The sequence below is a fragment of the Temnothorax longispinosus genome, chromosome 6 (assembly GCF_030848805.1).
Source record: "Temnothorax longispinosus isolate EJ_2023e chromosome 6, Tlon_JGU_v1, whole genome shotgun sequence".
NCBI classification, from domain to species: domain Eukaryota; kingdom Metazoa; phylum Arthropoda; class Insecta; order Hymenoptera; family Formicidae; genus Temnothorax; species Temnothorax longispinosus.
In genome coordinates, this window is record NC_092363.1 from 21,854,580 (window position 1) to 21,873,888 (window position 19,309).

Consider the following 19,309-nt stretch of genomic DNA (forward strand, 5'->3'; position numbering starts at 1 on the left):
AAGTCTTCTATAGAACCATTTAATAAATATTAAAGTTAACAAGATTAATAAATTAATAAATAAGTACAAATCAATATATATTAAAATGCTGGAAGAGCCGACATTAATTTTGTCTACGCGCATGCTTCCAATGAGCTCCTCGAAAGAACAATGAATGTCGGTAATCCTTCAGTTTGAGTGACGTCTTTAATATCGCTCTACGATAATCATATTATTGGAGTTGAAGAGACACTTAATCCATCGCGTCGCAGCGCAATAATTTGATTGAAATCCAAGAAAATAACGCATAATATACTAACATATATCTAAATGCATACGTGTAATCTATGATAACGCTTATCTTTTCTTCAAATAATTTATTATTTTGAATAGAGATCGCAACACATCGATAAATTTCGCAAAATTAGATAAAATAATATTTTTAAATTTGCATATTGTGTGCATTTTAAAGAGAAGCTATTTTGCTAAATAAATTCTCGAAATGTTAGTGCTTAAACTTAAACATATTTCACTCTCTCTGTAAATAAAAATTAAAAAAAAACACATATTGTTTTTATTCAAACAAGTGTAATCAATCGCTATTACGCTGCAATCGAACTTTAGAAGAATTCGTATATCATACCAATAAAGAATATATTGTATCAATACTGCCATCTCTTCGAATCTCAAAACGGATCCACGTTGCACAAAACGAAGTCGATTATCCGCTTAGGATCAGAGAAAATCTCTTATACAATTAAAAGTTCGCCGCTTTTATTCCATGCTTTTGAGATTATCTCTGATGCTTATCTCTATATATTGGAACTCTTTACTTCAAATTGAATGTGTGTGAGTGCTTTTCACAGAATTTACGTTTATAGATTTTACAACATATCGAAAGCAGATTAATTTGAGAGAAGATATACAGAGTATCGAAAAATACCACAAAACTTTATCTCTATGAAGATTGATAAATCTGTACGAGTATCTTTATTCCTCTTTCTAGCCCGCAGCTTATTGTTATCGACGATGTATACAGTGTACATGATCCTGTTTGGCACGTGATCACAACAGCGACCAGCGACTTCTGAAACAGTAGAAGTCGACTTCCTCGTAGCAGAACTTACCGGAGTACCTATCTATCCGGAGAACCTGCATTTTCATGTGGAAGGCATACCTATTTCCAGTTCGCTGTCACGATTTGCATTTCGTGCACGAAGATATCTCCCGCAGATGCAAAACTAGACGCGCCTCAAACTTGATTCTCTACCGCTCTTACAGACTGTCACGGGGGTTACATCGAGAGTTGACGAAGTCGCGCTCGCTTCGGCGGAAAACTTGACAGTGAGAACTTCGACATAATCTCGAGGATTCCGTGAGAATCCTCTTGATCGAAGTTCCATAGAGATGCAAATAGCATTTCCATCGCGTTCACTTTTTTTAACAAAGATTTTACTTAAAAGAGATTAATTGGTGTTACGAAAAAACAGTTCATCTATAATCTATATTTACTGCTCAAGCAGTGCTATGCACTGTTAAATGTTAAAGGATAAAATTTAAACCAATACCTTGAGTTAAATAATATTTTGTTATTTTTAACTACCATATGCGTTAAAATTTATTATTTTAAAACAAAATAGTATTATTTTAACTCCATTGGTTTAGTCAAATTAACATTGTTTTAGTTAAATTAACTATACGTTAAGATTACTCAAATTACTCAAATTGAGTATAATTTGACCCTACACTGAGAAAAAAATGTTCTGCATTTTAATAAATATTATAGTTTGCATACAACTGTGACTCCATTTATTAAAATAAAGAAAATTTTCCTTTTTAATAGTATATTTTTTTCTCAGTAAATACACATATAGGTACTAATAAAAAAGAAAAATTCTCTTCATTTTAGTAAATGGAATCACAATTGTATGCAAACTAATATTTATTAAAATGCAAAACATTTTTTTCTCAGTGTATAAATTCAACAGTGTATGTGTATATAATCTAGTTGCACAACCCTATCTGTGTAATAACGACAATTAACAATTACTATAGCCAACTATTTGCAAATAACAATTCCACCCTAGAGATATTTATGGCGGTCAAGCGTACGTTCCGTAGCTGAAATAAAGACAACGCCCATTCTGCTTTTATTGCAACTCTTATCACAGTTTTCGCGCGAAACCGACTCGTTCCGACAAAGCGGCGAGTAACGTGGAAAGGTAAAGAGAATTAAAAGGTATCTCTCGCTGGGGAGTTCCAGGGGAGTTCTCGCAAATTAAGTTTCCGCGTTAAACGCGTCGCTTCCCGACACTCCTCGCCGCGGAATTCGCTGCACGAAGTGTTCCGTCTGGTGGCCAGATCCGCCGATACGAGATTTTTCGAGCTTCTCCGGTATTAATGACACGTACTGCACGTGAATGGAACGCCTTTGAGCTTTCCCCTTTTCCTTTTCTCGACAAAGAAATATCGTATACCATAAAAGAATAACTATAGCATGTCTCGTGAATTCGTTTTAATCCTTTCGCTTCGAGCATACTCAATCGCAAACCCATAGAGGTTTTAAAGCCGTTCGGTATTATTGCTATTCTGTTCATAGACATGTCATGAATTACAATCTAAGTCTTTTGAGTTACCTGAAATGGACCTGAATTTTAAGTAGAATGACAACAATTAAAATAACAAAAGTAAAATATTGCCGAATTAGATGTGTTATTAGCTTCCAATAATCAACATTTTGATTGGGAAAATAAAATATTGAACTTTTTAACATTAATAGATTTCAAATTTTTAATCACAATTACTGAAAAATGATTTCCTGATACTTTTATCCATAAAAAAGTGACATGACTGTGTCGTTTAGGAAGAGAATAAGAGACACATAAAAAGAGCGTCATAGAAAACGGCGCCATTATGACTAGCCAAAGGCAATTCTTTCGTAAATACTGTCTTTTTATGAGCTCAGCATATCTTGCGAAGTGCATATTCACTAACACGCCATTATTGTTATATAATTCAACTTTATTATACAATGCCATTACGCAGTCAAATACGTCACGCTCTTTTTCTTACTGCAAATCAATATTATGACTAATCAGTGATTATTGTATGACAATTGACATTTTAAATGCTTAATTGCTGCTGTTAACTATCCAGTCTCTTGAATAATAAAACAAACAAATAATTAATTTACGCGAAGCATATATACTACTTGCTTATAATAAATGCATTTCTTTCACATTGTACAGATTGTATACGTACGTATATGGGTTTGCAATCTCGCCAAAGAAGAATAAGAGACAAGACAAACGATGGAGAAAGCGGCAAAACTGCGCCACACGTTTAAGAGCGTGACAGGGGATTACTATATAGGAGAAGGAGAGATAATGGCGTCCCCGAGGCTGGCCAAAGGCGACACTTTACTACTCCCGACGACTTTACGGGGGTTGCCTCGTACATCTCTCTGCTCGGACGATGTATGCGACCATTAATGAATTGAGCCAAGACTGCATTGTGCTTCACCATGAGGACGGATTTCAGGGGTGGAAACGGCGGCGAGGGGAGGACGGAGGAGGGAGGGGGAGAAACGACGCTCTCGACATTTTCCCGCCAAGAGCAGAAGGAGTCCCTTCCGTCCGCGAATTATTGCGCAATAAAGCTGTAATGTCGGTCGATGCGTCGAGCGCGTCGCGAAAAACTGAATCGATTGCGATCTCTAAGTGGTATTCGGCAAAAAATCCGGATGGGCAACCTCACTCGCAGCGGTTTTTCTCGGAGATACGTAAAACGTTTTCCGCGGTATTTGATGTGTCAGATATACGTCAAAGCAAATGCTACACCGAAATGCAAACAGCTTTTATACTGCACGTTGAAGAGTTTGCTCATTTTCTCATTTATCTTATTCGAGACATCAAATTTGAACTCAAGTAATTGTATGCAATTTTTATTATCAGACAAATTATTTTGTCGTCTCGAAGAAAATATATCAAGCATGAATTTTTCTCGTTGAAAACATATTTTCAAAAGAGATCGTAATTGAAGAAAAAATAATTACTCGTCCTACTAACATTTCGAAAAACAGCTTTTATAAACGCAGAACGTTTGTAACTCGTAAATTGCCGGCACGTTTGCGGCGAAATTTCGATTTGGTCCTCCGGCCAGACGGTTGTATCCATAAATTACCGCATGCTGATACTAAGCAAACATGACGTATGCATACGTACATCGATTGTCACCTGGAACCTAATAGTGATCTAATTTCGGATATGGAGCAAAAAATAATGGGCATCAGGTGTCGAATGAATGAAAAGAACCGCCGCTCAATCGTGCAGTATCGCGCACGATGTGAATTTCGCTGGAATATTGGCGGGTTTTTTGTTCGTTTTGATACAATGTATAATGCATATCTCTCGCTCTTTTTTTTGCCGGATACAATAGGCAATAGAGAAGAACAACTTCGATATTGATAGTGATTCGCAAACGAAACAAAGGCATTCGCGAATTATTGAGCAATAAAGAGATAATGTCGGGGCAATACGTTAAGCGCGCGCGATAAGAAACGAGGATTGCACGGCCGTGAGCTTCTTTTCATCTGAAACGTGTCTTCCTTTGTGAGGGGAAATACAGCAGCTGGCAAAGAAGAGAAGAGAGAGCATGTCCCAGCGAGATGGGAAATGCTTTACGAGTTTGGCCTTAATCAAACCCGTAAAGAAGTGATTCGGCCGATTTCCGTCTAACTCAAGATTGATCTTAGCATCGACTTTAACGCATATATTTATTACTTTGCTCAGAGAAATTGATTCAAAGCGCTCGATTTGAAATTTATCAACAGTAAACAATTGCTCATATTTATATTACAATTCGTTATACAATAATCTGAAATGATATAAAAGTAATTATAATTTTAACGATCGATTTCAAGGAAATTCTACAGAAATTATAAATTAATCGAACCGTTCTTTTTAGCATTAGAACAATAGTCTCTCGGCTCGTTATATATCATTTTATATCGAACAATCCAAATCATGCGTATCGTGGCTCATCTTACAAATTTGGCCGCGTCAGTTAGATTTAACAGCACGGGGGGAGTCGTTAAATGTAACTCCGAGTTCCTATTTCGCCGTCACGGGCACCCGCGTAATCATTATACGTCGGCAGAAGGTTACGCCTAGGGGAGCCCATTACGAGTTTCATAAATTGTGGGGCAGGCCCCGGAGAGTAATCTTAAATAACCGGGTACGAAAACGGCCTTTAGCCGAGACTTAGGTAACTCCAGCAAGGACATCCTACGCCTTACTTGGATAACGTTGCGCTTAAGCGACATAGTATAGGGTATATCGATCGAAAAACAAGGGAGAACATCGTTTGCCTATAGCCTCTTAGTTATAAGTAGCGTAAAAGTATTTTGTGCGATAAGGCAAGCGGCTTAGAAGTTATTTTAGTGTTACAGAACAGAATCAGAATAATATACTGCATAAACACTCATGCATATTAGAAATATACAATGCGTAATATCTGTACATATAGAAATATCGAAAAAGTATTTGTTTTAGTATTTTAGCTGCAGATATTAGGAAATTTTATTTTTGTAGTAGCGCTCTTCTTGCCCTTATTTTTCATTAAGATTAAATTTTTATCGATTTAAGTTAATTTTTACATTATTAAAAAAAGTTGTGACTCACATTATAAAATTATTTAATTCTTGTATGACTATTTAAATGGCTAACGACTGTCTAACGTCCAATAATTTTATTGTAAAATATATTACGACATTTCTTCTTTCTAGAGATATGTAGCTTTTATTACCGCTAATCATGATAAAGTTATTATAACAAATTCATTACTAGCACTTCTTTTATCACTATAATTAGTACTAGTTACTAATTATGCGTGACATATTCCAAAACAGGATTCACGCCGTTTCCCGAGCAAACTGCACGTATGACGAACCTCAATTTACACCGTATGATATATATCGGATCTAAATGAATTTAATTAATACAATTCCGGTCACGCGCAAACACCACGCATGCAAATATTCGTTCCCATCGAGGGTGCGTTCTCCCTTTCCGCATTACCTATATTATGTTTGTGCAAACAAGCAGAAGTTCGGGGGGATGCCCCCTATAATATCAAAATGCTCCGAATATCAATGTCCGGCGCATTACTGCGGCAATATTGCGTTGAATTAAATCGGCACAAAGATGATTTCCGCGTGAGCATTATATAATTTGTGGTTCCAGGTGCGCGAGAGAATCGCGACGTACAATTAAGTGACGTTATTCGACTGGGTATAACATTGGGATTGTCCGAAGACCAATTTCCACATATCCATTATTGTTTTTACTTTTTATATTGTTCTCGTAGCACACCTGATTCCGTAAGATCAGGCCGGCACTACGAGGGAAGGAAGAAATTATTTTTTTACAAGTGCACGTGAGCTTTAAGGGAAGAGATGTAGGCGTCGTTCCGCGCGAGATGCGAATATCGATCGGCGGAAGCACACATAGACACGAAAAGAATTCCCTATAACGATTTCATGGAGGGAGCAGCATCCCCAACTTCGAGACGTTACAGATGTTCGTGGCGAGCATGTTGGATATCTCTGTAGGAAAACGCCATACACGCTAGTTTTTCCCGATATTTTCTTACAGCTGTGTTTCCCCCCATTATTCATAAAGATTTATCTCAAAGCTAAAAGACCTCATTGTTTTAAATAATATAGTAATAAACTGCTAAAATTGCTACGCAAAATGTACATATAATTGATAAATTTGATTGTTTTAAATAAGTAAATAAGTAAATAATATGATAATAAAAGACTGAGATTGTGATACGTGAAATATAATTATTATTTATACATAAATATAATAAAATTATATTAGGGAAACATGTACATTTTCACGTACACATTTTCTACTGTGTTAACATTATCCTCGTAAATGCATACTGCTCAATATGCGCTTTTATAACTCTCAGATCATTAGTTTTATGCTACATGTAATAAAATAATTTTTAATATTAAAAAAATAATCGCAGAGTTTAGTAGAAGGAAACAAAACTACAGAAACGATATTTCGAGTTCCATTGAATTATTTACAGTTCGGATAGTAAGCGTCGGTTCGCCCGGCCAGGAAAATATCGACTAAAGCCTGAGAACGGGAAACTCTAGGCGAACGTATCCGAAGCAACCATCCTCGGATTTTCTTGACCCTTCTAGCCGCTTCCTCCCTTTCTTAGAAAGACGACTCGATCGGACAGCCACGTGAACCTTGCCTCCCTTCGTGATCCGACCCTTCCAGCCTATTACACTCTATTTTTTCACGTCAAGACGCACCCTTAGGGAAAAAAGAAGGTCCGGCATCTTGAAGAGCATGCTGAATTTTGTAAGATTTAAGTGCAATACAATCACATAGACTATGTAATACGAAGTTGAAGAACTTTAAGATCGGATGCTATCTCACGGATCATAAGTAATTAATGTTGTAAATTTTATTTTAAGGCTTAAAGAATTTGCACAGATAAGTAACTGCAGCTTAAAAAAATGTCGATTGTTAGAGGAGTCAAGAGCAAAATCGCGTCTATCGAAATCCGATAAGCCGGAGGCTACATGTACATTTGTTCAAAAGTTTTATTGCTCTAATGTAGGGTGTCATTCCAGTCGAACCTCAAGTATTCGGATCTTTGTCGTTCAATCTCCGAATGTTTTGCGTTCTCAGTGCTTATTTCTGGCTTGGTCAGCTCATAGTCACAGGACAAATGTGATTGTCTCGGCAAATTATGATTGTAAAGAATTAGAGATAGAAGTCAATAGAGAGTTGATTTTTGTTAACACGCGCTGGAAGCTGTAATTTTTAAATAACTATGACTTTTGTGGATATTTTAATATTTCTAAATTGTATAAAAAATTTTATAATATGTGAAATTATATTATTTTTATTTTCACAATTCATGAAAAATATTTATCATGTTTCCTTTTATTTTAATAATATTTTAATATTTCCTTTTATTGCCTTTTTAGTTCCACCTGTAATTATAAATAGTAATTACATAAGCTAATTATGATATATCCAGTTAATTACTTGATTTTGCATATCGATACAAATATCCTCCGCTTTTGAACATTCGCTTTACGCCATTTTGCTTTTATGAAAGACCTAAATTAGTATTTGTTTTCGCTAATTGAAGAGAGATCTGAAAGAATTTTCACCTTAACGAAAAAGGCGAATAGCGAAAATAGACTCTCTTGAAGACATTGATAAGAATACACTTCTGCAATAATTGCAGAAAAGTATGACTTCAATTTTGAAAGAGCGCAGTTTAAGGCAGATTTACAGAATATTTTGAGGCGTGTGTGAAATAGGAACACAACATTCAACAAATTTAAAAAAACATGAAGAGTTCTAATAACATTTTCTATAGTTCTACAGTTCCTGGTAAACTTTAAACAAAGATCCATATTATTTTATTTAAACTAAAAAATCGAAATTGAAAAATGTGCTAACTTCACAAATCTAGCACCATTGAGGTGAAACCACACTGTAGATATATTATTTCTATTTTATATAGGTTGTATATTTATCATTGTATATTAGTGTCATATAGGTATGCTAACTTTATAATTTAAGTTTTTAATTAAGTAACATTGTATCGTGATTTTATGGCGAACTTTATTAGTCAATTATTCTGTTATTTCGATAAACAAATAGTAATTTGGCCGATAATCGATTGGGTATATATTGATCATTAGAGCAGTTTGCATATTCTAGAGCGCAGTATCGATCAAATAGACACACGCTCACGATATTATCAGCAAAGCATTATTAATCAATAATACATATTCGCTATTGATCTATCATTAATTGTCACAATTTGAAAAATAAATTAGATTTACTTTTATTATTAAAGATAGGTACACAGTAATCTTAGCACGCATATAATAAAGAATTATTATTTCAGAAATCCATCTTTTTATAAAACTGAGTATAAAAACTTATAAAATTGTCATAATATTTAAAACGCCAGTTTTCTGTCATAATTAGTAAAATTTGAAATATTATTATAAATCTGTCTATAAGAAAATTAAAAATACAAAAAATAATTCGTACATAAAGAAAGGATTCTAAAAAGCATAACTACTAAAAACTGCCGCCTTCTTGTTTGTAATTTGTTTCGGATGTAACTTCCGGGTTACAGATGAAGCGATACGAAACTAATTTAAGCCGGGAGATTTAATTAAACGATAAATACACGTTTGCGGTTAAATCCTCTTTGCCTCTTCCACAGTATGTGCAATTCGTTATATGTTACGGAGGAAGACTGGCCCCCGTGTTTTACATACCGTGTTTTTCTGCAACGTACTATACACGTCTCGCTTATTTCACAGGTAATGGAATCTAAACTCGGCTAACGTTCCAATGTAATGGATCTAAAGAGGCGCCGTGTGGCATTACAGGCGACGTGTAGCGCATTGAGAATCATCTATACAAATATAAAAGAAACGAGAAGCAAAATCACCGTGAACCGTTACACAAAGCTGCACCCAATAAATTCCATTGAAGCCATGCGATCGCGCGATCGATCTTCAACTTTGCTCTCAAGAAGCAAAAACAACGATTAGAACGTCACGTCGAGAAAGGAGAACATAAATGTACGCGTTTCTAAATTTTTGATCTATATAACCTATACAATTATATAAAGAACTGTAATTACCAGATGAAGAAAGTTTTTTACGTCTAAACGATAAGATTCAAAAATTGGACATATATATATACACGCCATTACTAAGATTACAAACTTTAACTTAAAAGTGAGAAGCTTCTTGAAATATAAACTAGTAATATAATTAAGAATTATGACAAAAATAAATGTTATGACGAAAAATAACATCACTAAGATTGGCAAAATTCGTCGTACGCGAAGTCAAATTGAACCGCGATGCTTAAGTCAGGGTTGCTTAATTAATTCCACGACAAGTCAAAATGCTTAATTAACCGCACGATAAAATGTTACCTCGAAGCGATCATACGGAACGACCGCGACGCCCGGTTGCATTTTCATTATTTAGCGACACGAGGTGGCAGACGCGTCATGTGAAAGACGCGTCAAACAATGGGATTATTAATTAACCAAGGCGCAGAGGGACAGTGAAACTTAACTGGAAGTTGTCGCCGACTCGAAAACTGCTAGATCACACTCCGAATACAACTCGAGTTTGCATTAACCCGTTGAGTATTTGCATTATAAACGTTGTAATAACAACATTATTGTATAATGCAATGCTCGTGCAAATGCATTATTGTGCAAAGCAATTATCGTAATGCGGAGTCAATGCTTATTTTATATGAGCTTTAATAACGATTATTAATCGCTTTCTGCTTAATTGCTTTCCAAATGCCAGACATATCGTGTGATTTTGAAATGCCGTGTAATTTTTCACGACATTTGCGGATTAATTATATCAAACGCGTTGCTCAAAACCCCGACAGGGCTTTGAATGACGCGAAGCAATTTCCTGTTTTCACGAATATGTCCAGATGTCGACTCGCGCGCGAAGTACAATTCGCGCGCGCGACGATAAAACGATAACAAATGACGGCAGAAATGCAAACGCCATGGCGAGCTGCGATGAGATTATTAATTAAGTCGAAGTGTTAACGGGCGGTTCGGTGAACCGCGCTAGGATGAAACTCGAAAATTATCACGGAACAGCGAGAAACCGGCGACGCGAATTAGCGTTCGTTAAACGCATCCTTCTCGACATTTGAAAACACATGAGGAGATACCTGCCAGATATGTCTGGTTTTATCTCTCACCTTTCTCCCTTTCTTTTCTTCTCTGTTCCAATGTTTATTTGACATTGATATAAACATTGTGCAGAATTTCGACCAGATCGACGATCGAGGTAATTTGAAATAAATTGCATGCTTACGCGCGAAGTAATTCACGAATATTTAATGCTTCGCTGCAGGAGATAATTGTCATGATTTACACGTTCGCCTACTGCGAATATATACGGTTCGTTAGATTAATCACAGTCAAGAGAATCAGAAAACACTTGTGTCAATTTAGCTCTTAATATACATATACTTCATAAAATGTCTTTCATACAAATTATATGAAAAAAGTAATACTTTAATCTGTTCACTATATAATTCTTTATAATTCTTTTTTAAATTGTAAATAAAAAAACAGCATTATGTATATCCTTCCTTCTTCTAGTCAGTTAAGGTATAAATAAATCGTAATGTAAAATAAAATAGGAAACATATCTGTAAATGTTTAATTGCATATATCTTTAAAATAAATGCATTAGGTGTAAGTGTATTTCTGAACAGATTAAGGATATTAAATAATTTCTATTTTTATTTGTATCGAAAATGTGTGTGTGTATGTAAGCGAAAATGCATACCTATAGATGTATTAAAAACACTTTCGTCGAATGCTGTTCACTCTACAGGCGCTCGAGTTTTTCCTCGCAAGTGCATCTCAGAAAAGGCACGATGTATCCCGATGCGCCGACACGGCAACAATAATTCAGAACTTCGCAGCGGCGCGCACATCGCGCGTTTTGCGGAACGATAAATCACGGGTCGAAGGAGCGCGGGAATACCGGAATGATGAATCGCTCGCTTAAGCCTGAATCCCGTATAGGTCGGTTGGACGAGAGACGAAGTAATAGGACGAAATATTTCCTGACGAAAATTAATATTCTCAAGTATGATATTATAAATCTCTCCGCTCTCGAGCAAAAGATTCAATTGCTGTAGACAATATTAATTGACATAAATATGGTTAATATATTTTATTATAAATATTCGGAATTAATTCTTCACCAGAGATCAAAGATTATGCTTGTCACTTTTTGCATCAATAGTTTCCCTGGTATAAATTTTGACTATAATAAAATGTATTACATGAAAAAAAAACACGATATGGTACGCTATTGCGATTTAATCGATCAAGCAGATTAATCAGCGCGGAACGAAAATTGCAATATTTAAATATGTATGACCGAATATAAAATCATTCATGGATTATTTTTCCATCTCGCTGAAACGCGTCGGGCATTTTAGGTATAAAAAAACTTGGAAAAATCCGTTTTATACTGTCATAGATCAAATTGGTATTGCGTTAATTGCTACCTGAATATTTTTTTCACATTGCTCCCGCCGGATGGTCCATCCGGAAAGTAACGCGAATCGAGATACACGCGTTGCAATATGTCGAAGCGGATAGAAAAGATTGGGGTGCCGCTTAAATGTACAAATCACGCGAGATTGATTTGCAGCATCTACCGCTATTATACGATACGTAATAACGCCGTCAGGCATGACGTATCGAAACCTCCAATTCGTGACATAACTGTCCAAGATAACGCGAAGGGAACAGAATGCAATTTAATGCATTCCGGCTAGTTAGTAGTTATACGAGATACGCAATGTACCGATCGGGCAAGTAATTACAATTTACAATAAAATCAACATCTCTAATTTTAATAAGGTTTCTCTATTCGCTAAAGAGAAAATATCAATTAATTCATATTGTTTGTTTCAACATAGTACGACCATTCTGTCTCTTCAAAAATTCGTTTGGAATTTTCTGTGTACGTATATGTGATTCCCGTGTTTAAATATCTTATAGATATTATTCGTTACGTTTCAATTTTATAATAATTTAAAGAAAAACACGCACAGATCACATCTGTGCCACGACAGTCCTTTCACCGGGTGTGTCCGATACAGACATTTGATATTTTCTCTCCGGCGAAGAAAAAGTTCGAGGACGCGAGTATCAAAATGTAACAATATCTCGTGAATGGTTCATGAACAAAACGAAGCGTCATATAAAAACGTAGCTTCCGATACAAGGAGCTCCATTTTGATATCCATGTTCATAAAGGACAGCTGTTGGGCGCCAGCTGCTCATGTTATTACTTTCGCGAAGCTGCATAGCCGCGATATTGAGCTCCGGACAAACGCCGGGGAAAATTGGCAAAGCTCGTGTTCCCCTATTTTCGACTTCAAACTAATTAAGTGGTCATTTTCGCGCGTTAAACTAAATGCATCACAAAATTAAATATATATAGTTTAAAAAAAATTTGTCTGTAAGAGCCATTATATAAAATGCATCAAACATTCAATATATATAGTTAAAAAATTTGTCGGCTGAATCTTATAAGAACATTTATTATCGCTTCGCAGTGTGTGCGAACATTTTTAATCTCATAATTATGACTTTATATAAAGCTCGAGGATGAAATTCTTGGAATTATAATTCTTGGCTGTAAAATACCAACGGAGCGATTTAACAAGCGAAACGTAAATTTAGCGTTTCTTCATCGATCGAATCGCCGCTTTAAACTTCTAGTATTCGTCATGCTATTCCCATGGTACGCTCCTGGCAAGTGCTACCTGTTGATCCAACTCGAACGGGCAGGTATCTTTGGTTACCTTACCGAGATATAACGAGCGTGATGTATCCTTTTATTCACCGTTGCTTTCGTGCACCGGCGCGCTTGTACTGGGCCAACACGTTTGATGGAAAGTACAAGTCTATCTGTTCACTCGATCGTTTGAAGAACAATTTCGATCAGTGTGTTGCGCTATGACCCCTACGTTTAAATCGAATATTATTCTCCTCTTAAGCAATATAGTACGACATACTGCCTTTCTTGCGAGATCTATATTAATATCTTCCTCAAGTTAAAGGTAAAATAAATTTCCCTCTGATGGTCTATTTGCATATATCTCAAGATTAATTCGCATGTCACAATCCTACAAGCTAGAATATTTCATACCGATGCTTTCAGAACATTCTAAATATATAAAATATACTATGATATTTCAGACTAAATAGTGATGAAGTATTGCACTTCTTTATGCACTTTACTTCTTGCTATACTGGTGAATGTTCTTGATATTCAGCAACCTTTAAACACAAATCGTAACTTCTTTCTCGTAATCTCTCTTGCAAAACTTCGATATCAAATGCCATTTCGCACGATATTAGATTCGTGCTAGAAAATCAATTCACGGGCGTGTATACGTTCATTCTTTTTCTTTCACATAATAAATAATGAGTAATATCTTTATATATTTACAAGTTACTTAAATTTTGCAACTCTCCATTAACCAAAAAGTTTAAAACATTAAATAATCATTAGATACTTTCAATATAGAAGAAGTAGCAAGAAATTACATCAAATTTTATTTAAACTCGAAATATTCTTTAACAAAATCTTGTTTAACTATTACTGTTTTCTAAGTTTTAGCCTGAGCATTTTAATAATTATATAAATTCATTCATTCATAATGGCGCAACAGTCCTATATAGTCGGACCTGGGCCTCTCCCAAAGTCATGTGCTTGTGGTGCGCACGCAGGTTATTCACAAGCCATGGGACCTACAGTTTTATAAATTATATAAATACCAAATTAAAATTATATTAAAATAATTATACCTAACCATGTTCTCTCAAAATTTAATTTATAAAAAAACTGCAAAATGTATTAAGACAAATATACTGCATGAATAGAAAAATAGAGCAAAAATCTTAATCGAACGATATAACATATAAATAACATTGTGCGACAAATGATAAATCCGCGATTAAGTTTTGCCGACAAATCACATTCAGCCAGAATAGAGGCATTATTTCCTGCTCCACTAGAACACAGCATTGTCGTAAATCGTTTTAGATTATACTGCCAGTACTCGTTTGCCGATATCGAAGTAGTCTCTAATCGTTCATGCGGAAATTTAATGAATTCAGCGTTTTGCGATAGCTACTTTTATTTTCCACCGCAATTGCAGCCGCGCAACATCAATTTGTATCCATTTCTACGGTAACGTTTAGATAACATTCAGTGATTTTGACGTTTTTTCGATATGCCAAATTTATATACCTTGACACAATGATGTAAAATATAAAACGTGTTTGCACATTGTGTAAGTAAAAAGAAATACAAAGTAAAATAAAAATGTTCAACTTCAAGCTTCCTATCTGTAATCCTATCCTTTCTCTCATCCCTATAAAGAAAATATGTCGAATCTTTTAGGATATGAATTTTTCTCGAACAGAAAGAACTGCAACATGATGTTATATTACGCGAAACCATCATGGGATTTACAAAACAATCATGGGATTTGTAAAACTAGCCCGCTTGTCATGGACGCGGTGCGATATTCTTCTTTAAATTTCTCTTAGTCGGTATAAATTTTAAGTTGGCAAATAGAATTATTTATTTTTCCGCTGTTGGAAAATTACGGTCCCTACGAAATACTATCAAGGTACCCGATTTCCATTTTATATGGTATTGAGATTTTTTATAATCATCTGCCAACCCTTGTTCGAATCGAATAAATAGGTACTTTGCGATTCGCTAAGACATTTCTCACGGGGAGGGACTTCTGCTAGAGGAACCATATTCTGCCGTTGCGAGGATTCATGTTCGATGAAACGCTTCGGAAATATATCGCCTTCATGCAATTTCCACGAAAATAAGTTTATAAAGCAATCGATATGTTTTTCGTTAGATCAGTTCGTGGCTAAATCTACACACAGAAAAAATATAAACTACCTGCAAGTTAATATTACTTGATTCAAGTATTTGATAAGTTCATATATGAGCAAATCTACCATAAAGTCGGTCATAAGTATCACATTTACTCAAAACATATTCTAGATCTTAGCAAGTTTAGTACTTGAAACAAGAATATTAAATTAATACGAACATTTTGTTTACTTACAATATAGAGTCCACGGAAGAGAAGCATGTACTTCAATAAAGATATTACATTTTCTTGAGAGAAGTTTATCCGTTATTTGAATCAAGTAAAAATTTTATTCATCTAGAATAATCGTTTACTTCAAAAAAGAATTTGTATTCTTGATGATTACAATTAATATTATTTTTATTTTTTTAATTTTTTTAATTCTTTAGTTCCTAAGTGGAATGTAGGTTAGGAGGTTTTCGTGCGCGGTGCGGAGGGGTAGTACTTACAGTTTAGAATATAAAAATTCCTGTCTTCAGGTGGACTTGAACCCGGTTCCTCGTGTTATGAGTCTGACACTTTATCACTAGGCCACATCTTTGATTATATTTTAGTGTTGCAGTATCTAGTTTTCACAGAAGTAATTTATTGATTTCAAGTATTTCATAATCTTACCTAAAGAATCAGTAAATATTCAAATCAAGCTTATGTGGCTTTTCTTAGATAAAATTTACAGAATATACTTGAAATTAATGAATTACTTTCTGTCAAAACTAGATACTGCAGCACTAAAAATATAATCAGAGATGTGGCCTAGTGATAAAGTATCAGACTCATAACCACGAGGAACCGGATTTCAAGTCCACCTGATGACAGGAATTTCAATATTCTAAACTGTACCTCTCCGGACCGCGCACGAAAACCTCCTAACCTAGAAGAATGTCGTTCTACAGCCAAGTATTTCATATTCTTACCTAAAAAATCAGTAAATATTCAAATCAAGCTTATGTTGCTTTTCTTAGATAAAGTTTCGGAATATACTTGAAAGAAGAATAAATTCTTCTTTTAAGCACATGATGATAAGCTTTTCTAATACTTATGATGAGTATATGTTAAAACTAATATTAAGAAAATATTCTTTGTTAAAGAAAACTGTTACTCAAACCAAATAAATAAAATGAGTAATTGCTTTTCTTGGCTATAGAACGATATTTTTCTGTGTGTATGTATTTGAAAATAAATGTAAAACAAAATCAAACGAAACGATACATTACAGAATCGATTGTAACTGCAATATGTTTTTAATAAATATTATTAGGTATTTGTTTAATAATTTTATTGATCGCCGTTAGACAGATAATTGACCAATTTTGTAAATAGTTTTTACATAAGCTTGACGTTAAATTTTGACAAATTTATACAAGAAAATCTAAGCAAAATCATCAATTACCTACGACAACTTTTTTTAGGAGAATATATGAAATATATATGTGGCTTTCCTTTTACCCCACGTCTCATAGAAATAAAAACGCGCAGGAATTGGAGCGGATCGTAAAACCAGGAAACTATTCCTACACCAAATGCTTCATCCAAAATTTCACGAGTCTAGATCTTAAAATTTATTAGAAGCAAGACATAAATTGATGGAGAAAAAATAGTTTTATTTTCAAAAATGTTATATAATAAAACATTTTATAGTTGTTTTATCTTTTCTTTTTTATTACTGATTTTTATTATATGCGATTATATGCAAATAATATAACATATAGACGGCATTATCCATTAAAGATCATAACACATCACTAATGACGTTATATGATGAAGAAGGAGGAGAAATAGATGATGGATTAGGTATCTACAATTACATGAATTTGAAGTATATTTTTGTATAATAAACTGCGAAGTTAATTTCTATTAAAAATTTGTAATTTTCAACAATATTTAGATAACTGACTATAGTATATTGTCTAAAAGTCTCTTGAAAATTAAGCAAAAAATAAGATTTTATTTCAAAAAGGGTAACACTTAACTGAAATTTTTCCCTAATATTTGCAATCAAGATAATATGTGATATCCATTACGTTTTACATAAATATGGAAACACAATTGTAAAAGGCACGCTTTGATAAAAGAATAAAAAAAAAAGATTTTTTACGAACCGTGACTTTTCTCTCTCCTCTCACAAAAAAGTCGGCAGAAAAACGGAAATAAAAAGATGCCAATGAACTAGAAAATAATCGTGAATTGCCGTGAATCCGTACAAGAATGAATACTATTTTCCTCGGCTTTTCTTCCGCGCGCATCTTATTATATTTCCTCACTTCTTTTCATTGTACATTTATTCCATTCCGTTTTCGCGCTGCTCGTTTGCATAGTCGGAATTGTTCTCAGAAAGGAATGCCAACCTTTTGTCCATATTTTCTAGATTAGGGAATTCTTGGGAATAGTATACTAAGCCAGCTGTAGTACCTAGCAAAAATAACTGTAAATTTTACACGTAACTTTGTTAACCAACGCTCAACGAAATAAAATCTCTTTCAGAAAGCGTCTTAGAACGCTTGAAACAAGAATTTCAATAATTATAACATTGAAAATAAGGGAAAACACCGTTCGTCTGACAAATTTTACGGATTGTCACAAACAAACTTATAGAAGCAGGCGAGGCCTGTTTTCCTCCATTATTTTTCTCTGACTCTCATTCGTTTTCCTCACACACTTACCGAATTGCGCCCTCGTTTACCATTCCGGAAATGGTTCTCTCCCCCAAAGAGTCACCCTATCGTAGCACCCTATTCGAAATGAATTTTACACGGTTGCAAGAAGCCGAAGAGAACACGGAGCTATCTTACGAAGGGAAACACGATGCAGGGACCCGATTTGGAGTCGCAAACTGAAAGTTACCGCTGACTTCTCGCCTAAATCTTCCCTGGATGAGCGCTCGCGAGCAAATTAGGGTTGAATCTACGATGGTAATTATGGAACAGTGAAAATTAAAACTATCTCTGGCATTAAATTACAGGCGTCACTTATTCCATTTTCTGCAAATTATAAATCATTATTTTAAATATCTTATACTTCCATTATCAGTCTTCAAGGATACGTTTCTCACTTATACTATACGCAATTATTTGCAATGGTATATCTATATTGTGCAAAACCCGAATTCTTATTTTTAGCATTTTATATGTTACTTATCACGATAATTTCTCATTTATAATTATATTATAAAACGCACATCTTTTATGTTAAAAGAAAAATACATGGGTGCACTGAGAAAAAAATGTTCTGCATTTAGTAATACTAGGTGCGCAACTAAGTTCCGGGTTTTTTTATCAATAAATACAAAAAATGGTTTATTCAAAGTATCGTCCCTCGCTAGCTATACATTTTCGCCATCTCTCTGGCAATACATGAATACCGCGACGATAAAACGACGCGTCTTTGGACCGAAACCATTTATCCAACCAATTTGCACTTCTTCGAAATTGGTCAAGTGTAGCCCAGCCAAGCCTGCGCCATCGACCGGAACAAGTGCTAATCGGAAGGCGCCAGGTCTGGCGAATACGGCGGGTGGCGGTAGCAGATCCCATTTCAGCGTTTTGATGGTGTCCTGGACGCAAATGCTGTTATGTGGCACAAAACTCGACATCTCCGTTGTTAGAAAAATATTTTTGCGTTGCGATATGTGTTGGTATAACGCCTGGTTATTGTTAACAGATGTCCAAGCTATAACTTCAGACAACTTCAAACATGTAAGTCGAGTACATGTGTTATTGGTGCCATTTATGTGTGAAACCCGGAAACTTAGTTGCGCACCTAATATTAGTTTGCATACA

The 19,309-nt window shown here is 34.9% G+C and overlaps 1 protein-coding gene and 1 long non-coding RNA gene across 5 annotated transcripts in view; both read right to left on the minus strand.

The window, feature by feature from the left end:
- Window positions 1-11,505, minus strand: part of LOC139814097 (uncharacterized) — a 108,080-nt gene extending 96,575 nt beyond the window's left edge. The window contains exon 1 of the long non-coding RNA XR_011732333.1: window positions 11,390-11,505. This is a non-coding gene — a long non-coding RNA (uncharacterized lncRNA). The remainder of the gene's footprint in view (window positions 1-11,389) is intronic.
- The window catches only part of LOC139814096 (furin-like protease 1), a 226,583-nt gene that overhangs the window by 171,168 nt on the left and 36,106 nt on the right, over window positions 1-19,309 (minus strand). The window lies entirely within an intron of this gene.